The sequence below is a fragment of the Anastrepha ludens genome, chromosome 3, assembly GCF_028408465.1.
Source record: "Anastrepha ludens isolate Willacy chromosome 3, idAnaLude1.1, whole genome shotgun sequence".
Classification (NCBI taxonomy): domain Eukaryota; kingdom Metazoa; phylum Arthropoda; class Insecta; order Diptera; family Tephritidae; genus Anastrepha; species Anastrepha ludens.
Genome location: NC_071499.1, coordinates 90670460 through 90697071, shown reverse-complemented (window position 1 = coordinate 90697071; position 26612 = coordinate 90670460). Strand labels below are relative to the sequence as shown.

General features: G+C 34.8%; 1 long non-coding RNA gene across 2 annotated transcripts in view; it reads right to left on the bottom strand.

Moving 5' to 3' along the window:
* The window catches only part of LOC128858463 (uncharacterized), an 85423-nt gene extending 59453 nt beyond the window's left edge, over positions 1-25970 (bottom strand). The window contains exons 1-2 of one of the 2 annotated variants that reach the window (XR_008454007.1): positions 22351-25970; positions 9847-10414 (exon numbers count right to left, since the gene is read on the bottom strand). This is a non-coding gene — a long non-coding RNA (uncharacterized LOC128858463). The remainder of the gene's footprint in view (positions 1-9846; positions 10415-22350) is intronic. The other variant, XR_008454008.1, reaches the window with a different exon arrangement.
* Between the last annotated feature and the right edge of the window lie 642 nt (positions 25971-26612).

The window sequence follows — 26612 nt, the reverse complement described above, 5'->3', positions numbered from 1 at the left end:
TGGGTTAATTAAGATACGGGTACGGTTGAAAGAATAATAAGAAGGTTGCGTATATTGTGCTGCCGCTATTCGGTTTTTAGTGAATTTGACAAAATCAGTGGCGCAAATTTAATCACAATTTTGTCTTCGAATAACTTTTTTAGGTTTTTAAAGGTTTCGCAATGAATCCTTTAACGTCAGAACAACGCTTCCAAACTGAGAAATTTGATTAAACAAAAAAAAAACTCTGTTCGCGAAATTCTTCATAGTTGAAGAAGACGCCGGAATGTCCATTTGTCGTGGTTCACAACTTTTTGGGTCCTTTTCCTTCGACTACGTGGAATATTTTACAGAAAGATCTTGGCTTACGTGCCTAGAATTGAAGCTAAATGATCATCATTTGCGACGCATTTTTGCTGATTGGGCTGAGTTAGATCTATTATTCAGATTTACTGGAAAAAGAAGACGAAAACTGGACTGATTGAATGGGCCATGCTTTATTTTTCAAATGATTTATTATTTGTATTGAGTGTACAAATGCCTTTTCACTCACTTCATTGTAGACCAGAACATATTTTACTTTGCTTAAAAGAATTAAAGAACACTGAATTAAATTCATTCAAACTATTCCATTCATTTAAAGCATTTAATTGAGTACTTCTTATATTTTCTCATCACATGCCCACCTGCTCAGCGGTTCACCGAAGCCTACATGTCCTTTTTGTGGCTCCAACGAATTTACTACACTTCATCTGATAGATACTTGTCCTCCCCTACAAAATATCAGAACATCCTTTTTCTCAAGCATCAAACCATCGGAACTCCTCAAACAGACAACGGTATGCAATTTAAATAAGATTTGTGATTATGTATCTAGATGTAAGTTAAGGCTATAAGACACGCTGTCATTTTTATTATACTAATAGCCGAAGGCCATAATAGCCAGTGCTTTTGCTCTTTAAGTGCAATAATTATTTATAATTGTTACTCTTTTAATAAATAATATAAATAAATATATTTTCTCATCAACCTTCAGCAGAACACAAACAAAAGTGAAAATTAAAGTACAGATGACGGAGAAAAGTCAGCTGCTTTTACAAATGGCAATCGCAAAGATTTAACAATTCGTTCAAGCTCCTAATATGCCAAGAACAATACAATGCAAGATTGCACACATCAGAGAGGCGTGCAAATGCGAATAAGAATGCTAGAATAAAAACAAATTACACAAACAACACACAAATAAATTGCATTAGTGTGGCGTCACACACACAGGGATTTTGCCAAATGCTCTGAGAGCGAAATAGCGGTACGAGCTGGGCGCCACCATTGTATTCTGTGCATCCTCTATATACATTATATTATTACATTACGCCATCCAAAGATCTAAAAAGAAGATGGGATACAAACTAAAGAAGCATCCAGCATATTTGGCTATTTACGCACAGAAAAATAAGCATATGAGTACCAGAAGTAAAGTCCGTATCTACAAAACATGCGTCAGACCCATTATGACATATGGTGTGGAGACGCGATCAGATTATGAACACAGGACAACACACAACGCAGCTTATTATAAACACAACAGAATTGCAGACTTTACGATGTATGAGTATAGTGGTCCTGACCAGCACAGGAACGACGATATAAGACGCATATGAAAAATTGACGATGTAACGCCAACAGAACGACTCCTGAAATCAGCCATGTTGGAAAGACCCACCGCAACTAAGCCGAAAGGAAGACCTCCTAGCAGATGGCATGTATGTTGGACATCAGGCGCAAGATCCGATTAATAATATTGGCTACATATATTACAAAACTTATTTATATTTATGCATAGTAAATTTGTTTTATTGTAAGATTTATTTATAGTCAAACGTTTATTGTTAAATGTTAATTTCAAACCGGTCATAGTCCTAAATGAAAGATGACGAAGAAGAAGAAAAAGTGTATACGTTCTATATGCTATTATGCTCTTATCAATTCAGTGGTGCATAAGAAGTAAAATGAAGAAATGTTGTTTTGAGATTAAAAAATAAACATTTTAACGCTGAAGCAAAATTATTGACCAATTTGTGGCTAATTAAAAATGGGAAGTACAATCACAAAAAACAATTATGAATTTATTTTTAAGACATAAACGCTAAAGTATGAATGATTTTTAAACTTTCGATGAAGAAAATCCAAAATGTATTTTAATAACAAGGAGTGGAGTAAAGTTCGAAGCGATAACCTTCACTCAATAAAACAATTTATTTTTAATTCAAAAATTCGACTTCTATTTTAATAACACTTGACTCTTAACATAAATTTTGAATTATTTTTTCTTTAATGAGGACTCGTTTACCACCACAATAGTGAAGCAGTTTGTGAGGCAGCCTTATCTCTGGTTGTTAAGTGAATACTGCGTATGTTTGATGTTCGTCGATGTTAAGACACAACATCGATCAAGAATGATAGAAAGAAGATTGCGCCCATCAGAGAGTGCGTGACGTCACGTTTTTCCGAGTTGTGCAGTATTGCCAACCATTTGCTCTTCGCAATAAATTTAGTGCTTTTTTATACCGAAAATGCGAAAATTTTGAAGTTTCGTGTTTGTTTCTTTTTTTTTACTTTAACCCTTTCAATACGGATTTTTTTTAAGGGGGAAAAATATTTAACCATGAAAAGTTATTACTAGTGATCTAAGTAGTATGCCCTCTTCTATAAATAAAGAAATTATTTCTAGGAATTGAGAAAATGTCCTGGGAAAACATTGTCCCACCCGTAATGAACACTCAGTAGATCTATAATTGTCGTTTTTCCACTTACTGACCTAGCACGTGCTACGATTTAACTACGACTGCAAAACATGTGTAGAGAAAAATACAAAGTATTGTATAACGGGTCATACGGAGCATAATTGATGGTATATCTCGTAAAAAACTGATGGGAAGAAAATACACAGCGATGCAAAGAAATATTTGGCATTTAGTAAAACGAAAACACTCATTGGGAAGTATGTGTCCCGTTAGTATTGAAACGGTTAAAGCTACCGAAACTTTAAGTTAAAAAAAACTGTATTATTATACAAAAGAAGGTTAAAAAAGGCCACTCTGAGAAGATTTTAGTGCTAATGAAAATTAGTTGGTTCTTATAAAATTTGATATTTTGAAAGTGTGAATTTAATTTTTTGGTCCTTTTAAGGTTATGCAAGAATATTAAATGTCCTTCTCTCAGCTCTTCTTAAAATTGAAAACCTTTTTACACATTTTAAAAGGCGTTTGAATTTACTGAATGCGGATTAAAACCATAGTTTCTTCCGGCCATCAATCCTTAGCGGGACTTATGGCATCAAGAGGTGTATTCATTGTAAAACTAAGCCACAAAATGCCAGAAAATACTAAAGAAACCATACTGACATTTTTACAAAAAGAGTACTTTACATAACCTCAAATATAACAAATAAGTCGTTCCCTTAACAAAAAAATCTCGCTTAACAAAAAAAAAACTCATAAATTAACACATTTATTTAAAAAAACGCACATTCTAAAGACAATTTGTCACGCATACAAAGTTCTTTAAGTGATTCAAAAAAAAATTTGGTGTTTTATTTTCTTTAAATGGGCATTTTAGTGCGTTTTTATATGCAAAGCTAGGCAACATGGAATCGATATATTGCACGTATAATTGTAATTGGGTAAAATTTGGCAGCGTTTCAAGGTGGATGCCATCAACAGATAGTTTCTGTAATGTCCTCTGATTTTATTATCGCGAACTATAATTTTCTTTCGCGACTTCCTATGAGTTTTTAATGTGGCTCTGTGTGAATGACATTATAAATGATTTCCTACTTTCCCACAGCCCTAGTGTATACACCCTGTTTTACAGCTGCCACCAATTAGAGCGAGTGGAATGACATTCATACAAAGTTATAGTTGAATATGACAACTAATCTTATTTAAAATTTACCAGATTGTTTTGAAAAGCTCAACACGCTCGAAAGCTTTTAACTGCACAAGTTATTAACATTTTGCTTTGCTTTTTTCTCAATTCTACCGTTTTTAATATTTTTTAATAATAAGTAAAAATAGATGTTAATTAAGAATATGTAAGAATTATAAAATGAAACAATTTGTTTAAATAAAAATTAAATGGCTATTTCATGCACAGTTTTTATTATTAAATCATACCGGAAGGGATTAATTTTGTCTATCTTCCAACCATCTCGAAGGAAAAGCTCCGAAGTATTACGCGAAATTGTGGATGAGGGAGCGAAGGCTAAAAGGCAGCTACAGAAGTGTTTACCAAAACAAAATTCACTGGGAATGCAAAGGACCGGAATGCTTATCGTCTGATTGAATACATTCAAAAAGAGATAAGGATTAATAAAAGGGCTGGCCCAAAATTTATAAAGATCTCGAAAAGAACTCAGAAAGACTACTACTGACGAGATGATTTTTCTCCAATTTTTTTGAAAGCCTCCTGAAGAGGTTACAAAGAGATAAGCCTTAAAGCACTGGAATTTCCAAGAGGCGTCCATTGTCCTGCATGGAGCAATATGAATAAACAACCAACTCTAAAGCATACTCCACTTACAGGCGAGGCATATCAATCGACGAAAATATCACAGAAGACCAAGTAGCTTAAGCTATTAGATCCTTCGCACTATGTAAATCACCGGGCTGGTGCGGTACCATACCAGTCATGCTCCAAGGAACAGTAGCCACAGTAGTACCTTAGATAACGACAACTGGCAGGCTCAATATCTTCCTCAGTTATAAGCAAAAGGTATGGGGAGAAGTAAAAATAATCTTAATACTCAAAGACGTGAAGGTTGGTCACAATACTGCGAAAGATTTTCGAGGGATTTTTTACCTCAAAAGTAAAGGGACTCTCAAAAGCGACGACTAGATGTTGTAGTAGATACTAATTGACTAGACGGCAGCTTTTTTATGTCATATTTGAAACTTGTCAAGTAGACAGATGCACAATTTTACACAATAGAACAACGAGTTAAAATTATTGAAACTTATTATGAAAATGGTTGATCATTAAGAACAACATATCTCAAAATTGATGATTGTTTGTATATATATTAGGGAGAGTCGATTTAAAAATCGCTCATTGCTCTGTGAAAATCGTGTTCTAGGGATCAAAATAAGAAACTTTGCCGAAGGAACCATACCTCTAAAACGAATTCTGATGTCCCCCAATGTGGGTCGAACGAAAAATCCCACTTTGACCCATTTAGAATGATCCAATCGAGTTCAAATGTATAACCGACCCGCACTAACTTTGGACGGCCGATTCACCCATGCCAGTGGCACACCCCCTGGAACTCCCCTGGGGGGTTCTCCATACAATCACTTCAAAATATCACCATTTTTGGCCTTTACATGAGAAAAGAAACTAAAAAGTTAGACCCAAATGGGGGGACATCAGAATTCGTTTTAGAGGTATGGTTCCTTCGGCAAAGTTTCTTATTTTGATTCCTAGAATATGATTTTCACAGAGCAATGGGCGATTTTTTGCCTCCCCACAAATCGGCACGGCCTAATATATACATATGTATGCGCGTGCATTATACATTTTCCAAATTGTCTAGACGCCATATTTTTTGCTTATATGTTCAATGTCATCTCCGAACGGCAGCTGATTTGTATGACCAAGTCTTTCATGGCACAAATGCTCTCGAAGGTTTTCCATATGGCTACCGTTATTAGAAAAATCTATTTTATCATCATTTGGTCATTCAAAGTGTACTTCGAACTCGGGACCTACCAAACAGTAGACACGCACAAATTCATTAAGCAATGAAAGCTGATTAGCGTAGGTAGATAATTTTACCATGGCTTCCTGCAATTACACGGTTTTTTTCGCAGTGTACCCAGACGTCTTTATGCGAGTATATTGTACCTACGTAAGGTAATATGTATGAGCGTATGGGACTTTATTTGCTATGCTTATTTTTTCCACCACTTCTGTGCGCACACAACGATTGCCCAGCAATTATTTAAATCTTTACAATATTATTAATTATTTTTAATTAGTGCGCAAATTTATTGATAGCAAATGCCAGGCCGCTAGAAACAGAGGGGAGAAAAAATAATTGACACAAAGAAAACATACACATATGTATGTATGTATGTGTACATATGTAGTCGTAAACATTTATACTTTTATAAGTTTCCAAGGAGGATGAAGAAACTGCAACCGCAAAAAAACGTAGAAGGCAAAGCGCCAATCAATGAGATGACTTGGAGCGGCTAACGGCTGCAACTGCAAAAATGCAACAGCAAGCGGCGGAGCTCTGCAAAGACTGCATGTATTCTCTTAATATAACGAGAGGAAACCAACAGTACAGAGTTTTCTCCTACTGTTTTTTCTCCTCCCCACCAGCCGTAAGCATTGGAAGGTGCGATGTGCGGGTGGCATATTTAGGAAGCAATTAACGAAGAAAACGGCCAATTGTATGCGAATTTAACAGTGCATAATTGGTATTGTTGTTGTTGACGCCAAAGCACAACCAACAACAGCAGACGCAATCATTCACATTCGCGTTTGTATGGTGCCAGTTTTAGTTCGTTGGTGTGAGAGTCGCTGGTGCCAGCGAAGCTTCTCCGCGTACCGCCCACCAACTACCGTCCATCGCTCGTACTACTGTCTGTTTGTGAATAATTGCCGGTGGTGCGTGGCACTGTCGAAAAGAAGGAGAGCGTAAGCTAGAGGGGCGACACTTGGCAGAAAGCGGAAATTTTAGCTAAAGAAAAACATTAATTGGCAATTATTGTTGCTGTCGACTGAACAAACATACTTCTGCTCAGAGGTTGGTAGATAGGTGCATGTGAATGTTTGTATAGTCATATGTGCACTTATATGTACATTTGTATGAGTGCCTACTGATTTTGCATGCAACAGAAAAGTCAAAGAGTTAGCGGTGTAGAGATGGGTGGGCGGGAGGTAAAAAGAGTGAGAGACTCATACAAAAGCGCAAAATATAGTGAAGCCGAAGCAAAAAAAGCTGCAAAGCTGATCGTGGAAAAATCGCAGAGATCGGTAGCTGAGCAAAACAAGAGGAGCTGAGGGGTGAGAGCAGTTGATGCTGTGTTGTTGCTTAAAGTGGAAGGTAATAACTTGCTATTTGTATGTTGTTTACTTTTATGTTTACATAGCCTGTTTGCAGAGCAACGGTAAGTGAATACGAGTGTTGGTGAGTGGTGTAAAAATGTGTAATACATGCAAACATATGCATACATATTGCCATACACATGGATGTATTTGTGAGCAGCTGTTTATGCGCTATGCAATTATTGTTGCTGCCACGACAACCCCGTCTCGGCTGCTTGCGCTGCCACTGCAACAATTCAATTAACTCGCTGAGTAATGCAGATTGATTAAAATCTGTTTCACGGCACAGAAAAACAAAGCATATGTATGTACGTACGTACATCCGTATGTGCATTCGTGTACCTATACGCGCCACTAATGGCTAAGAATCTTTAAGACATATTTGTGTTAAAAGCATTGCAGTGACTTGAATTTATTTTGAATTTGATAAATTTTATATTTTTTCTCAATAGTTTAGTTTTAATGCTTAAACATTATTTTTTGTGAACTGCCACTTATTGCAAAATATTGCCTAAAAACACGCAATAAAATGTGCTATAGTAGGGCACCTCCACTGGTATTTCAATTTGTAAAATGTTTTTTTCTCAATTAAGGCCAAAGTATTGGAAAATATGAAAGCTATATTAAAACCTTAATTTGATTTATTTTTAAATTTAAGGCTTATAGCCAGCCTCTGTTGCTAGTTATTTTAATAATAAATAAGATACATAAATTATTTAAGATTTATGAAAAAAGCTTGTTTTAAAGAGGGTATATATGTAGGTCGTATGTATAAATGCTCTAACATTCATGAGTATCTCAAGCTTAGTCGAATGAGGTGTACATAGGTATAAGAAAAGTAATCAAATTTTAAGGCAATTTTCATCTAAAATATGAAAAAATCAATTATTTTTATATTACAATTTCTAGTTTCACCCACACCAATTTTATGGACCTGTCATCCAAACAATAGTAAAATTAAAATTTGTTTTTAATTAAATTTTTTTTTTGCGTCAAATAGAAATAACACATGGGCTGGAATGTCCCCGGTATAACAAAGAAAACTCCTTTTTTTTAAATTAGATTTACTCATCAACGTAATTTCTATTAAGAACAACGAGATCATTCCGAAAGTAGCGTCACTCTTAGCACAATAACTCTCGAACTAATGAATAGAATATCCTGAAATTTTAACAGCTATCTTTTTAAGGTTATTACTAATTGAAAAAGAGGTGAATGCAATAAAACTAGTGCCATCTACATATATGTTAGGGCCGGGACTTTTCAGCCTATGAGTTATGTATAATATTTCCTTCTTTTTTCGGATAATGCAAAGTCATAGCAACTTTGGAGTGGATTCACAGGCGTTGTTTCTTCTTCTATTTACTCTAACTTTGTCTAACTAAAAAACATTATTCAAATAACAATAACTTTTCAATATTTCAGTGTATTCCAGTGTTCAAATACGCTGATTATTTAATTAAAAAATAAAACGCCAAATAATACAAAAATAATATTAAATAAAAGCCGAGAAATTGAAACCACGTTGTGGCAGTTACTGCAAATATCGGCACGTTTGTCTGCAAAAAGACCAAAGAAGAACCTAAAATGCAATACGAATATGACAATTTTCTATATCTCAAATGAGAGGTATGTGGCAGGTGTAGAACCTATTTCTGCTGTATTAAGATACTTGGTAGCAATAGGTACCGATGAGGCTGATGGGGGACGGTTGCTGCGGCCTGCTTGTAATTGTCTTGCCTAACTCGCTTTAAAGTTTTTATCTATGTGCATTCAAAGTGAGTTAAGCAATTTGCATATTTTAATCAAAAGAAAAGAAAATCAGATCTGAACTGAAGCTCATTTTTCAAGCATAAGGCCTATTAGTTAAATTCTTTAAAAATTTATTTCAGCAATCAAGACGGAAATGCCCAAAATTTCATCACAATGTCAACTATCACATTTTTACGAGCGGCCAGTGATCTATGATCTATTCGCGAATAGATTCAATTTTTTTTTTTTTTTTTCAAAATAAATCTGCACTATTTGTTCTGGCATTAAACGATTCAGCTGTCACACCACTGGTATCGATATCCATATTTCTGATGCAGCTCAAAAGACGAAATAAAATTTTTAAAACCATTTATAAATTTCCATTTTTTATATCAGCCATTTAGATTTGTTATGAATATTTATTTCTCAGTCGTGAAATATGAAAATTATGGAAAAGTTTTATTTAAAAAAACCTTATTAATAATAAAGATTTACACAAAACTTAGGTAACATAAGTTGATCTACATTTGTGGGAAAAATTCTGTCTAACAGACCGTAAACATTTACTTTAAAATGAATAAAAAAAGAGGCAAGCAAGACCTTAAGATCAACTACTGTGCGCAAACAACGACTTTAAAAATTTATGAAATAAAATTTAAAAAAAAAATATTTTGCGAATCAGAACATCAATTCAATATAAGATTAAAACAATAACAATACAATTAAATGATTAAAAAATATCCAATCCCCATAGAACAATTAATTAGTAAAAATAACTCAGAGTGGTTATTAAAAATATCACTTCTATTACTTTTAAACTTATTGTAAATTACGTAAAACTTAGGGAGAGTCGAATTTTTTAAATTTTTGCATCATCCCAACATCTGTTACCTCATAGAAAGGCGGTACTAAAGGCAACGCTTGAAATTTGAGTTAACGCTTTAAAGAAAAAACTAAGGCAAATGCGATTTTTCTTGTTTTTATTATTACGAAAAAACTTACATATGCGGATTTGTCCGTTATAACGGTTGTACGCCTCCCTGGGACTGCAGTAGCAAAGCTGCAACACGTAAAACGTCAGGTTATGAACTATTGGAGCAAGCTGCTGTAAAATGTTGCTATTAAATTAAATTTACTGGGATGAATATTTGAACACTGAAACTTTATGGCGCTTTCAGTGCGCCGTTCCAAGTTGTTTATAATAAATATTGCGCAGAATGTGTGCATACAATTTATTATAGTCTTCTTTAAGTAAATTTTTTTTTCTGAATTTCCGTTTGCAACGTCGTTAAAGCTGATGACTCTTTTGTATTTTCCAGTAATAAATTTGTTTCACTAAAATAATTTTACGCGACGATGAATTTTTTGCTTTTTTATTTTTTTCCACGCGAATGTAAATTAAAAACTATTTATTGCCATAGCAAATTTGTGTTGATTAGTAAGTGAAATGTGCGTTTTTTGATTACAATAGTTTTTTTTATGTATTTGTTTTTATATAATTAAAATGTTATTTGAACAGTTGGCTTGTGCACTCTCCTTCTTCGCTGAATTGTCACTTTTATATGGACCGCTACATTTTAAAAGGAAAATTAATTATTTTCTACTACATTTTTACTTCTCCAACAACTTCGGCAACAAACTATCGAAACGCGGCAGGCTATATGGTTGGTCAAGTGTTTCCTTCGCCGCCCGCCGCCTGCTTAGTTTCAGGTGCAATAAATTCCGACACACAAAGAATAAATTACAGAGTATGTATGTAACTATATACATATATACATATGTATGATTTTTATAAATATTTGAAGATTTGTTTGCCAGCTTTTGGAAATAGTGAGGAGCTCATTCGCCACTAGTCTAAATATGTATGTGGCTGTAAGAACCGTTTATACATACATATGTACATATGTATGTGCTTTTTTGTGTTTACTTACAAAATAATTGCATGTAGATTTATATATAAGTATTTACTTTTTAATTTTACGTAATTGCGAAAGAATTCGCAGCTGTGGGTGGAATATCGGCCAACAGGTGATGAGAAAATAAGCAAATAAACATGTCATGCATTATAAAGAAAAGAAGAATAAACGAAAAGAGTAATTAAATTAAACAAAACTTAAAGAAAAATCATTTGTTCATTTGTCGGGTGTTTTTTTAGTTGTATGAGAACTATCGATATCGATACCTAGTGTTTAACAGCTAAGAATGGCAAACTATGTTAATATTTCTATGTAAAGAATCGTTTAACGAAACAACAACGCTTCCAAATTGTGGAAATTTATGGTACATTGAAAAAAAAAACATTAAATTGTTCATTAAGTTCATAGAGAACTGGCGTCATTATCGGTTCTTACTTCTTTCGAAATAAGGAAGGAACTGTCATTGCGGTGAATGGCAAGCGCTATCGAGCCATGCTGACGAAATTTTTGTTTTCAAAAATTAATCAGACGACATTTGGTTCAGCAAGACTACGGAACCTGCCATACAGCGCGCTTTAAAATCGATTTATAGCAAAATCAGTTTGGCAACAACTTTCTTTCCAGAAGTGGTATTGTGTTTATGCCGTTAGACCAGCCACTCTTGTAGCATTGGAAGTCAATATTCAAGTCACCATTGACGCCATACGGCCAGATTTATTGAAAAAAGTAGTCAAAAATTGGACAGATCGAATTGACCGAGTAACTCATAGCAGCGGCGGGCATATGCCGGATGGATATCATATTCAAAAAATAAATGCCATGAAATTATCTACCAGACTATAATAAAAAAAATTTATTTCAACAATATTTCTGTTTTATATTATCATTTTAAGTTTTCAAGCATTTACACCCGATACAAACTACTTTTTGTGCCTACCTAAACTAATGGGAATATTTATATCTTTGGAGTGGGTGTTGAGAGAAAGAAATAGAGAATAACCTGGAAGACCAGATAAAAGACAATTTAGAAGACATGCAAATTTCATAAGTCAACCGAGAACTAAATTCCATCACTGTGAAGTTCTCTACTATTAAATCAGTCGTCTAGTGACTGTGGTGATGGGCGAAACCGAGATGTTTAAACAATCCAGAGAATATCCATTGTTGCAAATGTACAACCGAGTTAACAATCGGTGAGCTTCCCGACAGTAACAACGACATGCTTTTACATTGCTTCGAGTCGACTGACTATTATATTATACAATATTATTTATACTAATTGAGTTAATGGTTGGCCATACGGGTAAAGTATAATTTAATTAAAAATATCGCTTCTCTGCCAAAGCGAATGTTTTTAATGCCGTTGAATATTCGGTCCGTAGAACCTTAGCTAATTTAAGGAGAGTAGAGCAACCGATGAGAGCGGTACACTTGCCTGAACTCATCGGTGGTTTATGGAGTTCAGCTTGATAGCTCATGGGCCTGTTAGCGCACACTCTAAGTACCTTTTATAAAATTTATTGAGCTTGGTAATTCGAGGAACCTGTACAATATAAGCTTTTCAATTTTGAAGAAACTTGTTTTAATTTACTTATATTGTGCAATATGGTGTAAATTGAATTGAATTAAATTGAAAACTTCATCATCAATATTTACAAATAAATCAACTCATTCAATCGACCTGAGTACGCTTTTGTTGTTTACAAATTTTTATAAATCAAGCTAAAGTATTTGTTAGTTAGTGAGTTTAACTATACACATATGTACATATATATCTATATACAATATTTCTACAAATAGCGTAAGTGAATCGGCTTTATGGCTAACATTTACTCGAATATAAAATTTACCATTGCCTTTGCATTCTCATTTGCGCTATATGCGTATCTAACACATGGTTCCGTAAGTGGATTTGAGTGTAAGATTAAGATTTATTTATCCTAAATGTTCAATGATTTTATTTCGGTATATGTTTGAATACTAATTGGCGCCTTCGAATTGCCACTTCCCTGCTCGCTTGACGAAAACTTTGCATGCGAAAGCAAAATCAAAGTTATCGGTCGAAATTCGCCGCTAGTGAGTACGGGTATACCTCATACAACTGTGAGTACGGCTATACCTCATACAACCAGTGATGGTAAATGGTTTTTTGAAAAATCCCTACACAGCCCAAAAAAATTCCCTACTTTTCCCTACGCTTACAACAAATTTTCCCTACGAAATTCCCTACAATTTTTTCTCCTGTGTTTACACTATAATGCAACGTCAAAATTGAATTGTTTGCTTAAAATTTTTAAAAATTCCGTACAGAGCTTCTGCAGTGCAATCAGTTCTTATTGGAATTAGATCCATCAGCTTAACCACAAGCCGCTCGCTTTCCTCGTCGAAAAATCTCACCATGAGACACATACGCTTATTGAGTGCGATGTCTGTGCTCTCTTCGATCATTATGGAAAATTTGTTTACTTTTAATTTTTTAACTAAATTGTATTTTTCTTCTTTTGCCAATTCATTTTTTATTATGCTGGTGCACTTCTTTCTTCCAAGCTCAGATTTTTTTATTATTTCAGAATCGGGCACGATTTCTTTTAAGAGTGGGATTAAATGGTCCACCACTTGCAGCGCAACATTATGCTCAGCGAAGAACATACTAAGTCTTATTTCGAAATTTCTATTTTAGATGTCTTTTTAATTGCCTTAGTATTTTTTGGTGCATTTTTGTTTCGGCGTGCTTCTGTAAATCAGACTTGCCACAGCTCAAAACTTTGTCGCACGCAGTGCATTTGCATTTGAATGGATCGTTAGCCACAGCTTCAAACTAGCCACTAAAATTTCGTCCTCAAGCCACTTATTATTGAACTTTTGTTTCCGATACTTGCATTGTTTTTCCTGGTGTTCCTCCGAAGAGTCAGTCGAAGAGCTCATTTCTGTAAAATATATGCATTTTAAATATAAAAAAAGCTAAAACTAAAATAATTGCAAACTTACTTCAAAAGTGAAAATCACCAGAAAACGTGGGACAACTAACAATTTTCGCGCAAAGAAAAAATCGTGCTAGCGTTAACGAAGTAAAAAAAGGCAATGTATTAACGCTTTTAAAAGTATGCAGCCAAGAGGAAAATAAGTCTGGCATGAAATCTTACTGCGGATTTTTATTTTAAATGAACTTTTTTAATTTTACCCCGCTATTTTAAAATTTTTTCTGTCCTTCTTGGAAATTCCCTACATTTACAGAATTTAAAAAAATCTGTCCTTCCTTTCAATACACCCACATTTTTCGACAAAAATCCCTACATGTAGGGAATTTTCCCTACATTTACCATCACTGCATACAACTCACTATTTTTAATACTATTAACTCTCTTTATAGAGTTTCATTAGACCGACCGCGTTCATACAGAGAGAATTCTCTTTTGATGTTCCCGTCATGTTCACACACCTTGCTCCACAACATTGAGAAGAACGGGAACACAAAGGGTGTTGGCAGAGCATGAGCAACACAAGTAACGAATTGAAGCAACAAATGTTTCCCTATATGAATGCCTTACTAATGCTAATTAAGCGCTTTTGTAACTTTTGGCAGTGATTTTTGAATAGGCCTCATACTGAAACAGCTGTGTCCGAAGGTGAATCCCTTTAAAAATATCCAAAAATCCGTGGAACTAAAATTTTACGCTAACATTGGCATCCCTAGCATACAAGCAGTGCATGTTTGCAAATCAGCATTTCATAACGCAACACCTCAACGCTCAATTGTTCATTTTATAACAGCTGTCAAATTTGATTTAATGCGATAGCAATTCTTTAAGTGTGGACATTGTCATTTATGTTATCGTCATTTTGAAAATGTCTTCAAGTAAGCCAGTACGTTGTGACCGTGCTGAAAGAAGGACGCCGAGATTCTGGATGATTTTTTTTTCAACATAGGAAATGCACTGTCTAGTCTGGAAAACTAAAATGGTCAAACATGCTGCCAATGTGAGCGCAACAAAAAATACTAATTGGTTCTGAAACATGAAAAATTGCAGCCCATTGCTTCACAGATGTTGGCAATATATGACTTAAAATAGGCCTCTTCTATTCGCCACTTCTTTGCTCGCTGTCTTTATGCTCGATTAACTTGGCGAAAAATCACTGCCTTACAAACACATGTAATTTAAAGCAGCTCTATTCCAGCGTTGCCAATACATAAGTTTGTTCATTTATACCAGTTGCTTCATCTATTCGGCGCTTGCTAACGCTTGGCCAAAAGAAGAGGCCTAATATTTCACGACATGAATTGCCAACTTCATTCATTTTGCGGTTTCGATTGGCAATTTGTCTGGCAAAGCAACCAAAAAATGTGTGTTGTGGTGCCTGATAAGCGATTTAAGAGATGCTGTTTTGCTCGGCAAATGAACAGATGAACAAAAAACTGAATTTGCTGCATACTTACAGACGAGAAGATACGATCAAAGATATGTAGTTATTCTACAGGGTTATACGGATTTACCATACAGAATTTGATAATCGATATTAAAGGTTATTTAAAAAAAAACCTCTAAGGGTCTGATTTATTCTTTTTTTAGTTAACGGGTATGTCGGTTAATAAAAATCATCAATAAAATTTTAACCAAACCCTAATATTAAAAATGGCTACTTAATAAAGTTTTGATTTTACGATTTATGACAAAGTGTTTCCTACTTTACATCATTAAAAAACAAAAATTTTCTATGAAAACTATTCTGCCAATTAATAAAAACTATTATAGGGTCTTCCAAAAGACGCGCATAGATGTTGTTTTAAAATTCGTTTCTTAGATTCTTTCATGTTTCACTATTTTTATTCAAAGGCGGCTCTTAACATTTATATGTTTTATAAAAAATTACAACATTTGAATGCCCACCATGAGAACGTTTACGTCAGGTAAAGTCCGCCAAATAGTCGATTTATGAATGCGTAATTGTGGAGAACTTCGAGATATCGATGTTGAAGGTTGTTTCGCAACACTTTGTGCTACCGCAGCAATATTCTCGAGAGCATGTCCAGTTTTTTGGTCTGCCAGTCCTTTTTCTATCTTTGACAGAAACAGTTTCTTGAAATTTTTTCACCAACCTTTGAATTGTCGATCATTCGGCCGATTATTTCCTCTAAAACAAATCACGAATTTCATAATAAATTTCACTAATTTTAACGCGTTTGTCTGTCGTGTAAAATTGTCTACTTGACAAATGTCAAAGATGACATAAAAAAGGTAACGTCTAGGAATTATTCACTACTGAGATCTAGGCGCCACTTTTTAAAGACCCCTTATCCAAAAAGGTATAATACTCAATTAATTAGGAATAGCTTAAATAATAATGTCCCTAAGTATCTAGAATGACTTTCCGGTAACCCTGTACACATACGCTTCAACATAAAACAAGCTGCAGTTTTTTGATCTGTTAATTCATTCAACTCATTCAGATTCAATGAATAATTTATCATCCCACTTTTTTACAATTATAAACACTGCTCTGCCGCAATCTATTTGAAAATTAATTGTAGCGAAAAAAGCTGATGTCATCAACTATCGTTGATGTTACCGACTAGAGTACCGGATTGAAAATGTTGTGGAAAGTGCAATTAGCCTCAAGTATAATTTGGAAAGATTAATTTTTTTGTTTAAATATTCAGAAACGTAATAGAGGGATTCACGAAGTGGATAACTTCTTCAACGCGTTAAAAAATTATTTGTTTATTAAAAAAAAAACCAAAATTTGTAATCAACACATGATTTTTGTCAACCTAAACTTATCACAAAACCTGAGGGCTCATATCTTCAGTAAGAGGGGAAATATATAGTATAAGCGTATGCAACGCTAAATATAGAAAGTAGTTTCACGACACAAAAGTATGTAGTATTACTTTTGTGTCGTGAAACTACTTTCTACAGAATACCAAGAATGAGTTTTGACAAAGAAAAAAAATTAAATTTTTCGACCGCAATAGCAAAAAAATAGCACTCTTTATATACCTATGACTTTTTTTTTATACTGGTTCATATATATTCACAGCATTTAAAGGGAATTAATAAAAAAACCTTCAAATTCTTTAGGAAAACAACAACTAAAGCAACAAAAACAAATAACACGCTACTTCGACACTGTCAATAAACTGTTTTTACAAACTTTATTAAAATTATAATAACTGCCACATTATCTGTCCAAAATTGTTATCAAGAAAGAAGTCTTCTGGATTAGAGATTTAAAGAACTTGTTTAGTAAAAACGATGTCATTTGGCGAATAGATAACATACAATCAGAATTCTGGATAGAAGATTCAAAATTGATTTTAACAAACCACAACCAGGCTAGGATGAATGTGTACATACAAAGAGGAATTAGATTGGTTTATTTAAAAAAATGATATAGGATCAAGCATGTGGATAGTGAGGACTAGAAGTGACATGGTAATTTTAAATAAAAACAGATTTGACACAGAAAATAAAACTAGCGCAATGTATAATTAGGCGAGCTTGAAAACATAGCACATTTTCTGGCGCGCTGCCCAATATTAAGAGAATATGGAAACGTCTTTTTCGGAAAATTTATCTTAAATGATTCACAACTGATTGAGATTCTCAATACTAGATACAGAGATTACTTAATAAAAGAGTTTAACTGGTTTTAAAAACCGTAAGCCGAATAATTGGTTTGCGCGAAAAATAAATCGACAGACGGTTCATGCCATTGTCATTAAATTGTTGTAAATATATTATATATGTTTTTTTTTTCTTAACACAATAAGTAAATTTCAAATTTTGTATATTTTACTTATATTGGCAATAAATACTACTACTGCTATTAAGTACATAATATGAGTACGTAATTTTTATTGAGTAATTAATTTAATATTTGGTGGGATAACTGTTAGCTTCAATAATATTTTGCAGGCGCTTTTTCATGGAATGGACCACTTTGATTAAATCGTATACGATCTGTATATTCTGCCATTCCTCCATTAGTGCAATTTTTATGGTGCTGCATCCTTTGGATGACTTTTAGCGACTCTTTCTTCAAAAAGTCTCACAAATTTTCTATCTGTTCAAATCGAAATACAGTGCACTCGCGGTAACTCGAATAGCCGCTAAGTCGAACGACGTGCTAACTCGAACACATTTTTTTCCCTATTGACTAGTTTGTAACTCGAACAATATTAAAGCGCTATAACTCGAACAAAAAAACAAATTTATTTGTACACACATTCTTTTCAAACATGTACATTTTGTACATACATACATATGTAATAGTATATGTATATAAATTATATGTATACTAGTGTATTGTCCATATGAATATTTCGACGTTAATATCCCGTTAGTTTTCTGGGAACAACATCTTGCATTGACCAAATTGCTTTAAATTTGTCATTTGTAGTGTATCAGTGCATGTGAGTAATGGATCGTAAAAGGTTGAAGTGTTTAACATTAAAAGAGAGGGCTGAAGTCCTTAACAAAATTAAACGTGGATGTAGTGTTACTTCTCTAGCGAAGGAATATGGGGTAGCCAAGTCCACCATAAGTCTTATAAAAAAGAAAGACAAGGCAATTTTAAAAGCAGTAAACAACACGTTTTTGGGTCCTGGGAAGAGGAGAACTTTAAAAGCTTCTGAGTTTCCTAAAATGAAAGCCGCTTTATACAAATGGTTTCTGTCCCAAAGAAAAAAGAATTACCCAATAAATGGACTCATCTTGAAAAACATAATTTACAGGTCGAATTTACGCTTTATGATGTTAACAAATGGAATGATGGTGCCGAATTTACCGACACAGAAGTAATAATTGAATCTAGTGATTCTGAGTCTGAGTTAAACAACACAACTGAGACATGTGAGCGGATATCATCTGAGGAGGCAGTTAGCTCTAAACAAAAACTCCATGGCTTCACAAGATATGGCCATGACTCTAAGCGGACTCACATTTAAACTCTTTATGTCCGCACATGAAGTTTCAAGTTTTCCTAATAGGACTATGAATAAGTTCGTGCGGTTTTTTTTCGAAATTTGAAACTTTATTGACGTAAAATGGTTACAAATTTAATATTCAAAATATTGTCCATCGCTTACTACTACTTTTTCCCATCTTTCTGGCAATTCACGGATTCCCTTTGTGAAAAATTCGGTCGGTTTTGCCGCAATCCACGAATCGATCCATTTTTTGACTTCATCGTAATTACGGAAGTGCTGGTCAGCCAGGCCATGTTGCATCGATCGGAAGAGATAGTAATCGGATGGCGCAAGGTCTGGACTATACGGCGGGTGGGGTAGGACATCCCATTTGAGCGTTTCTAAGTATGTTTTGATCACTTGTGCAACATGTGGCCGAGCATTGTCATGTTGCAAAATAACTTTGTCGTGTCTATCGGCGTATTGCGGCCGTTTTTCTCGCAGTGCTCGACTCAAACGCATCAATTGTCGTCGGTAGACATCCCCCGTAATCGTTTCATTCGGTTTCAGTAGCTCATAATACACAACACCCAGCTGGTCCCACCAGATACACAGCATAACCTTCAGGCCATGAATATTCTGCGCCGACGTCGATGTTGAAGCATGGCCAGGGTATCCATACGTTGCCCGACGTTTTGGATTGTCGTAATGGACCCACTTTTCATCGCCAGTCACAATTCGATGCAAAAAACCCTTTCTTTTGTGCCGTTGAAGCAGTTGTTCGCATGCCATAAAACGGCGTTCAACGTCTCTTGGCTTCAATTCATACGGCACCCAATGGCCTACCTTTCGGATCATTCCCATGGCTTTTAAACGTTTGGAAATGGTTGATTGATCAACTCCCAAAGTTTTTGCAACCTCTTCTTGCGTTTGAGCCGGATCTTGATCGAGCAATTCCTCCAATTCGGTATCCATGAACTTTGGCGGCGCACCCTCGCGTTCTTCGTCTTCCAAGCCAAAATCACCACTTTTAAAGCGTGCAAACCACTTCTGGCACGTTCGCTCAGATAGAGCATGCTCACCATAAACTTCCACCAAGATACGATGACTTTCGGCTGCTTTTTTCTTCATATTAAAATAATGAAGAAGAATTCCCCGCAAAAACACATTATTTGGCACGAAATTCGACATTTTCAAGTGTGGTAAAAATATTGTTGTTTACGCTTCAAATAAAAAACTTATACTGACGTTTGTGCCTTACGACAGTAGCTCTCCAATGAATGTTTGGAAATGTGGATCGATGGAATAATAATCAAGTTACGCCATCTGTTGTAAAACCGCACGAACTTATAAATAGACCTATTAGTTTAACCGTTTGAGTCCCAGGGGATATTGCAGAAGAAAACCAAACCCCAGCAGCGCGATAGCACTTGTTTTATTTTACGTCGGGGGTTTTCTCTACATTAAATCTGAACAGAGTAGTCGCGCTGCTGGGGTCTCAAACGATTAAGTTCAATCAAATAAAATTTGGTGAAATGTTTATATTAAATTTTATTTAAATAAAATCATTATCAAGAAATAATACATAATAATTATTAAAAATGCGAAAAATAAAAACAATGAATTTAAAATACCACCAACAAAACAAAAAAATTATGAAATTAAATTAAGTATAAGAATAGTAGCATCATATCGAAAACGAGAAAGCGAAAGACCCCACGTAAATTCGCGTTTTTTTTCATACATATTTATTTGAAAGAACTGTTGGGCCGTCTAATACCACACTACATTTTTCTTTATTATTTTATTTATTGACTATTTTAATAAAAAATAACGTAATACCACGTACACGAGCCACGAACATCACGTATTATGAAAAAAAAATCATCCAAAAGCCTCTGCTTTTCGTAGTATTTTTTACGTATTATAATTAATTTTTTTATTTTGTTGCAAGAAAATTCCAAAGGCATAAAAAACAAATGAAATATTTAAATGTTTTCTTTAATAATCATAAACACTGCATTCGCAAGATTTCCGGCCACATTTTTGCTACTACTGTCGCAAATCCCTTTAGCAGTCAAGAATATTTATTTTTTGTACGCCAATTTAGCCGCCGAAGATTAGTGAATTGTGCTAGCATATCGACGATCATGTTGGCGATGGCGCTGTGACAACACACACCGAGTACCGTTGTGATTATGTTGTTGACATTTCAAGGCGTGCAAGTACATTTGTTTGTGTGCAAATATGCGCGTTTACTTGGCGCGTACACTTGACAAATGTTTAGCGCGTGCTTTGCCCACTAAACCAATCAGCCAAGAAGTCGTAGAGGTAGGCGAGCAGGCAGACAGGCGGACAGGCGGCCAAGCAAAGCAAGCAACAATCTAACGGCCAAACAATTCGAACTAAGTGGTAAAACACGCCATTTGTCAGCGATAAAAACGAGCCATAGCAACATATTAACTACTTGTACATTATTATTAGCAGCAACAACAGCAACAACAACAAAGTAACAAACAATCGTAGCGTTGATGTTTTGGAGAGGTTTTGAAGAGGCGCTAAATATGTTTATAAACAAATGTCAAGCGCCTAACGTTAATGCATACATATACATATGTATGCGAAAAAAGCAATTTTATATTTTTTTCCAAACGCACTTTTTTCTAACCCGTAACAAACAAATAGACGAGACTGCATTCGCTGATCCAGCACTGTGCTTGATTAGCCGACAGCCGCTATCGGTCACACTTGCTGTCGTCCAGTGATTGTTGCAAACAATTATTGCTGTCTGCGCGCATTAACGGTGTCTTATTGTATGCCTACGTACATACATATTTGCTTCCCCTTTTCTTACTCAGGTGTCTAGCGGATGACATGGCTTGTCAAGCAGTCAGTTCGTCAGTCATGCAGCCAGTTTTCTACTTCTTCAGCTTCTTTGAAAAAGTGACACTTAAGTGCCGGTGACTTATATTGCTATTGTTGTTGTTGCATGTCAGTTATGTCGTTGCTGCTACTGTCATTGTCGCTACTATTTATGCTGCTCCTGTTGTTGGTGCTGCTGTTGTCGACGTCAATGTTGCTGATAGCGTCAGCTTTAGTAGCAGTGTTGATTGCGATCGCGGCGTCACGTCGCTTAACAGTCTGATCACATTTCACACGATTGTTGTTGTTTTGTTCCTGTTGTTGTTGCTTATAATATGAGTGTATGTGTGTGTGTATTTGTTTTTTATTTTTATTTGCTGTTGATGCTTTTGCCGCCGACAGTTTGTTAATGAAGTTGTTAAAGTTGTAATGTGTTGCTGACACTTGTTGTCCGCTGACATTTTAGCTACAACATTTAGAGTTTTTCACTTAGTTTCTGAGTTTATTGCATTAGGACTGATTTGAAAGTAGTTGTAATATTTCTGCTTTATTTTATTCTTTATTTTTTTATTTTAAATTATTTTATTTACTTTTATTGTTTTAATTTTCATTGTTTTTGTTTGATTAAATTTTAAACTAATTAAAGTTTTTATCTTATTTTTTTATCTTTTTTATTTTATATTTTTATTTTGTTTATTTTATTTCATTTAATTTATTTTTTCCAATGGTGTTTATTTATTTTTTTCATTCTTTCATTGTAAATGCATAGACATATTTTATTTTGTTTCATGGCTCTTGCTTATTTGCTACTTTTATGTTTACCAGGACCATTTCCACTAGCTAGAAACTTGAGTTTCTACTCCTTTCAATTTGTTTCACTTCATTTTTTCTGAAATTTTGAAGTCTCTACCTTTTTTCTAAACAATATTCGCTGCTAGCACTTCTCCGCACTTCTTGAGTTACTCAGCGTGTTATTGCGATTAATTTGTTGTTTTCTTCACTTTCCACTCTTTTTGATGTGTTAATTTTTTGCATGAAATATATATATATATGTATTTTTTTGAAAATGATATTTTCTTCACACTGATTTTCTTGTATATTCTTACTTTTGTTGTGATTTAATTAACGCGTAGTCGCAACTGTGATTTCTCAATTATTCGTTATTTGCTTTTAATTTGCGCTCTTTCGCTTTTGTGCTAGTGCCGTTGCCACCACTGCTATGCTTCGGCCACTTTTGTTGGTTATTGTTGTTGTTATGTTGGCGCTGCCACAATTCGATTTTAATTAACTTTGATTTTTGTATGTATGTATATATATCTACATATGTGCACTCTGATACAACAAACAATTTTTTGCCATGTAATTTTTTAATAAAATTTTTGATTGAAAACGCACTTTTGTGTCGTAAAATCACAAAATAAACAACAAATCGTACCCACAACAAGAAAACCGGCTTAGTGTCGCATACTTCACGCTCCAAAAGCACTTTGAAACGAATTTATTTTTATTAATTTTGTTTCCACGATTACAAAGATAATTGCCAAATTTGCAATTAACGCTTCGCCAAAACCGCAAATTTTTTATTTATTTTTCTAATTTGTATCGAATATTGTAATTATGATATCGCACGCGCACGTTATTGTTGTTGCTGCTTAAGATTGTTTGAGCTCGCTGAACTATCTAACAGATAAAATTCTTTTTTGTTTTTGTATACAACGATACGAAAATCACCGTTCACACAAACCGAAAGCGTCGACGTTTATTCGACGAATGAATGAAAAATCTGAGAAATTCAAAAATGAATCGCGCGCCCGGCCGCCAACCACTAGGAATTTGTCGCTGTCTCTGTTGTTGATATGCTTGCTTGCTGTTGTTGTTGTTTTAGTTGTTACATGTACTCATATATGCATAGTCGCTTGGTGGTTGCTGACTCTTGTTGATGCCTCTGTTATTGTTGTACATTTGGTCCACCCCTTTGCCTTGCGCACTTTTCAAATTTCCAGCGAACAACACACAAATGTGCAAGAGAGAATTTGATATCGCTACCGTATTGTTTGGCCAGCCCAACTGGGACTTTCCATATCTGTTGTTCTCTCGCCCGGAGGTTATTGTTGTGGTGGCGGTGAGACCGGCTTTTTCATTACACTCTTTAACTTCACCTACATACATAAATACACGCAAACATATCCATTCAAGTTCTCTCCACTGTTGCTCCACCAAACCATTTCTAGGCACCTACTGTTGGCGCCCGCTTGCTCACATGCTCTCTCCTTCACTTGCTAGCTTTTACATACCTATATGATTTCTATTCTCAGCTCCACTCAACTACTTGCCACGCTCTTCAGTGGGGTTGTTTTCGGGACAGCTATCGTTGTTGTTAGTGTAGGTAGCTTTTGCGCACATTCCGGTGTGTGGTTTTTTTGTGTGCTTTTTTTCTGTTTTGTCCTTGGATTTTCTATGTTATTGCTTTTATTTTGATTTTGTTGTTTTTATTTTTATAAGTGTTCTTTTTTGTTTGTGGACATATTCGTATCTGATACGCTATTGGACAGTGTCGTCCTTGATGAGCACAGGTATACAAGCACACTCAACTATTTACATACAAAGATATATATTGCAGTAGTTGGGGATACACAGGTAGATGATTTTAAGAGGAGTTATTTTAGTGGAAATGGGATGTACGGATTCATTTTCTAATTTAGAATTTTTTGCTTATTTCAACAAAATAAATTGTCAATTTCTCGGCATTACATTTTAGTCCTAGTTAGATTGATTCTCATAAGCGATTTCATTATAAAAATTTAGAGGGCGTATTCAATCAATATTCGTATAATAAAAGCCCTTCGAACGCTGGCTTTGCTGGCTGCAACATTTGCCATCTCTGTAATTTGTGCTGTTGAAAGGACGGAATTTGCTGCAATTCCAAGGATCTTACGGGTTTTTTTCGGTGTCCAAACAATCGCAGTTCTGCCTTTGTAGTTCTTACCATAGCAGACATCTTGTTTCCACATCCACATCCACATCATTAGGAGTTCGACCAATCTTTTTCGTCACTTGGCGATTCGAAAGTCCCTCTGTAGCCAAGATAGCGGTTGATCCTTTCACGCGATCTATTAAACCTTTCAGCGTTCCTATTTTATTAGATCTAAGAAGTTTTCGACCAAACACAGTGAATGCTTAAAAAACGCAACGTAAGTGTCTCTATTCAAGTGAACCCAGTGAAGTGAAATCAAGCTCAAAATTACAGCTGTTGAAGTTTTACTGCTGCGAAATATTTATTTTCGAGGAAAGTACTTGAAGTATCAGAAAACCTTGGGATACTAGATCAAATACGGTTGCTTCTGTTCTATAAAAATTCTTGTCTTTAATCAAGTGAACTAGACTGTATCTAGATCTCAAGTAAAATAAATAACACAACAGTGAAATCCAAATAAACCTTCCGGTTTCGTACTTGTAACTTCGAAATGCGAATAGAAAGATGGCATTATAACTTCCCTTTGAGTTTTTTAAGGGCTCTTAAATCCCGGCAACTTTGCAAAAGAATTAAAAGAACATCAAGATCGCGAAAAAAATGTTCTTCAATCAAAGAAGAAGGTGTATAAAATTCAATAAGTAAAGACAGCATTTCGCCACGCCTCCTGACTTTTGAGCACTGAGACTTAAGTTACTTAGAAAGTTTAATATGGTAACACCAGACAGGAACCAATGGCTTGCGCCATCAGAACTAAGTGAGCAATGCTGCAGAATCTTTCAAGCAGGGATATTCGTTGAGTCGTCAAACTTTGGTATTCCCTAGAGAGGTGTGGAAATGTTTGCAATAATTAGGGTCATGGGTTATGTCATTAAGAACATCTGCGTGAGCAAAAAAATTTACATGTGCAGTGGTAGCCAAGCGGAACTGAAGGCTCTCCCCAGCCCTAAACGAGTATTATAAGCTGGTATTGCCAATGAATGTAAAGACAACATTAGGTTAGGTTAGGTTAGCCAAAGACAAGACACTCGGTGGCCCTAAGGCACATTGTGACACCTGCATTTGATTTCCATCGCCCAACTAAGGTGCTTAAACCACTTAGATCTTTTTAAGAAGGTAACTAGTCCCTCCAGTGAGACATTCTGCAAATTTCCCAGGCCTTCAAAGAAATAGTCGCCAAGATATTTGGTGTGTTGTGTTCGGTAGGATTGGCTCTAAAACTCTGCATCTGCTGTTTCGCTAACTGCTTTCGCTTCTTAAGATGCCAATTGTTAAGTGATAAATACTTATAGGAGTATAAACACACTTTTCTATAATTTTATGTTTCTTGTTACAATTGGAATCGAATCCAGGATCAAAGATAAACGTTCGGCTGCGAAGGTGCAGCAGCATTTGCAGAGAAATTATAAAAAAACTTAACAATGAGATAATTGCTAGGAACAAACACTCATGCATATGTACATATTATTACAACCACTAATAATAATTAAACATTGTAATTAATTTTTAAAAGTTAAAATTTTTTTATTTTTACTTTTCTTAATTTTTAATTTAATACGCATAAATGGTGCAAAATTAATCATCATCAATTTTGCTTTTTTACTAAATAAAAAAATATATTGAGTGATGGAAATCTTTATATGACGAATTATAAATCTTCTTTTAATCTAATTAAAGATACTTAAAAACTCATTTAAAGGATTTCACAATAAAAAAATGAAACATAAAATCAATAGAGTTATTGTTTCCTACTATTTAAGTTATTTTTAGATTCTGCACTTCAAAATTAGAAAATTCTTCGTAGAAAGCATCCCCTCCAGTAAAGTTTTGTTTTCGAACCCAACTATCACTCTACATGCTAGCTATGAATTGTTTATGGAAATACAATCTCATACAGAACAGCTGATTCATTCCAGTGTGAGCGCGGATGAACGCCAGAGTAAAGAAACACGTGCTCTAACAGTAATTCTCTCTACAGAAAAATATCTGCAAACAACTGTAATGTGACTGTTAGGCTTAACAGTTGGCCATTTTCGTCACATTCTGTTGACGAAGGCGAATTTGATTAGATATTACGAATTAGAAAAAATAGAACAAAACAAAACCATATATA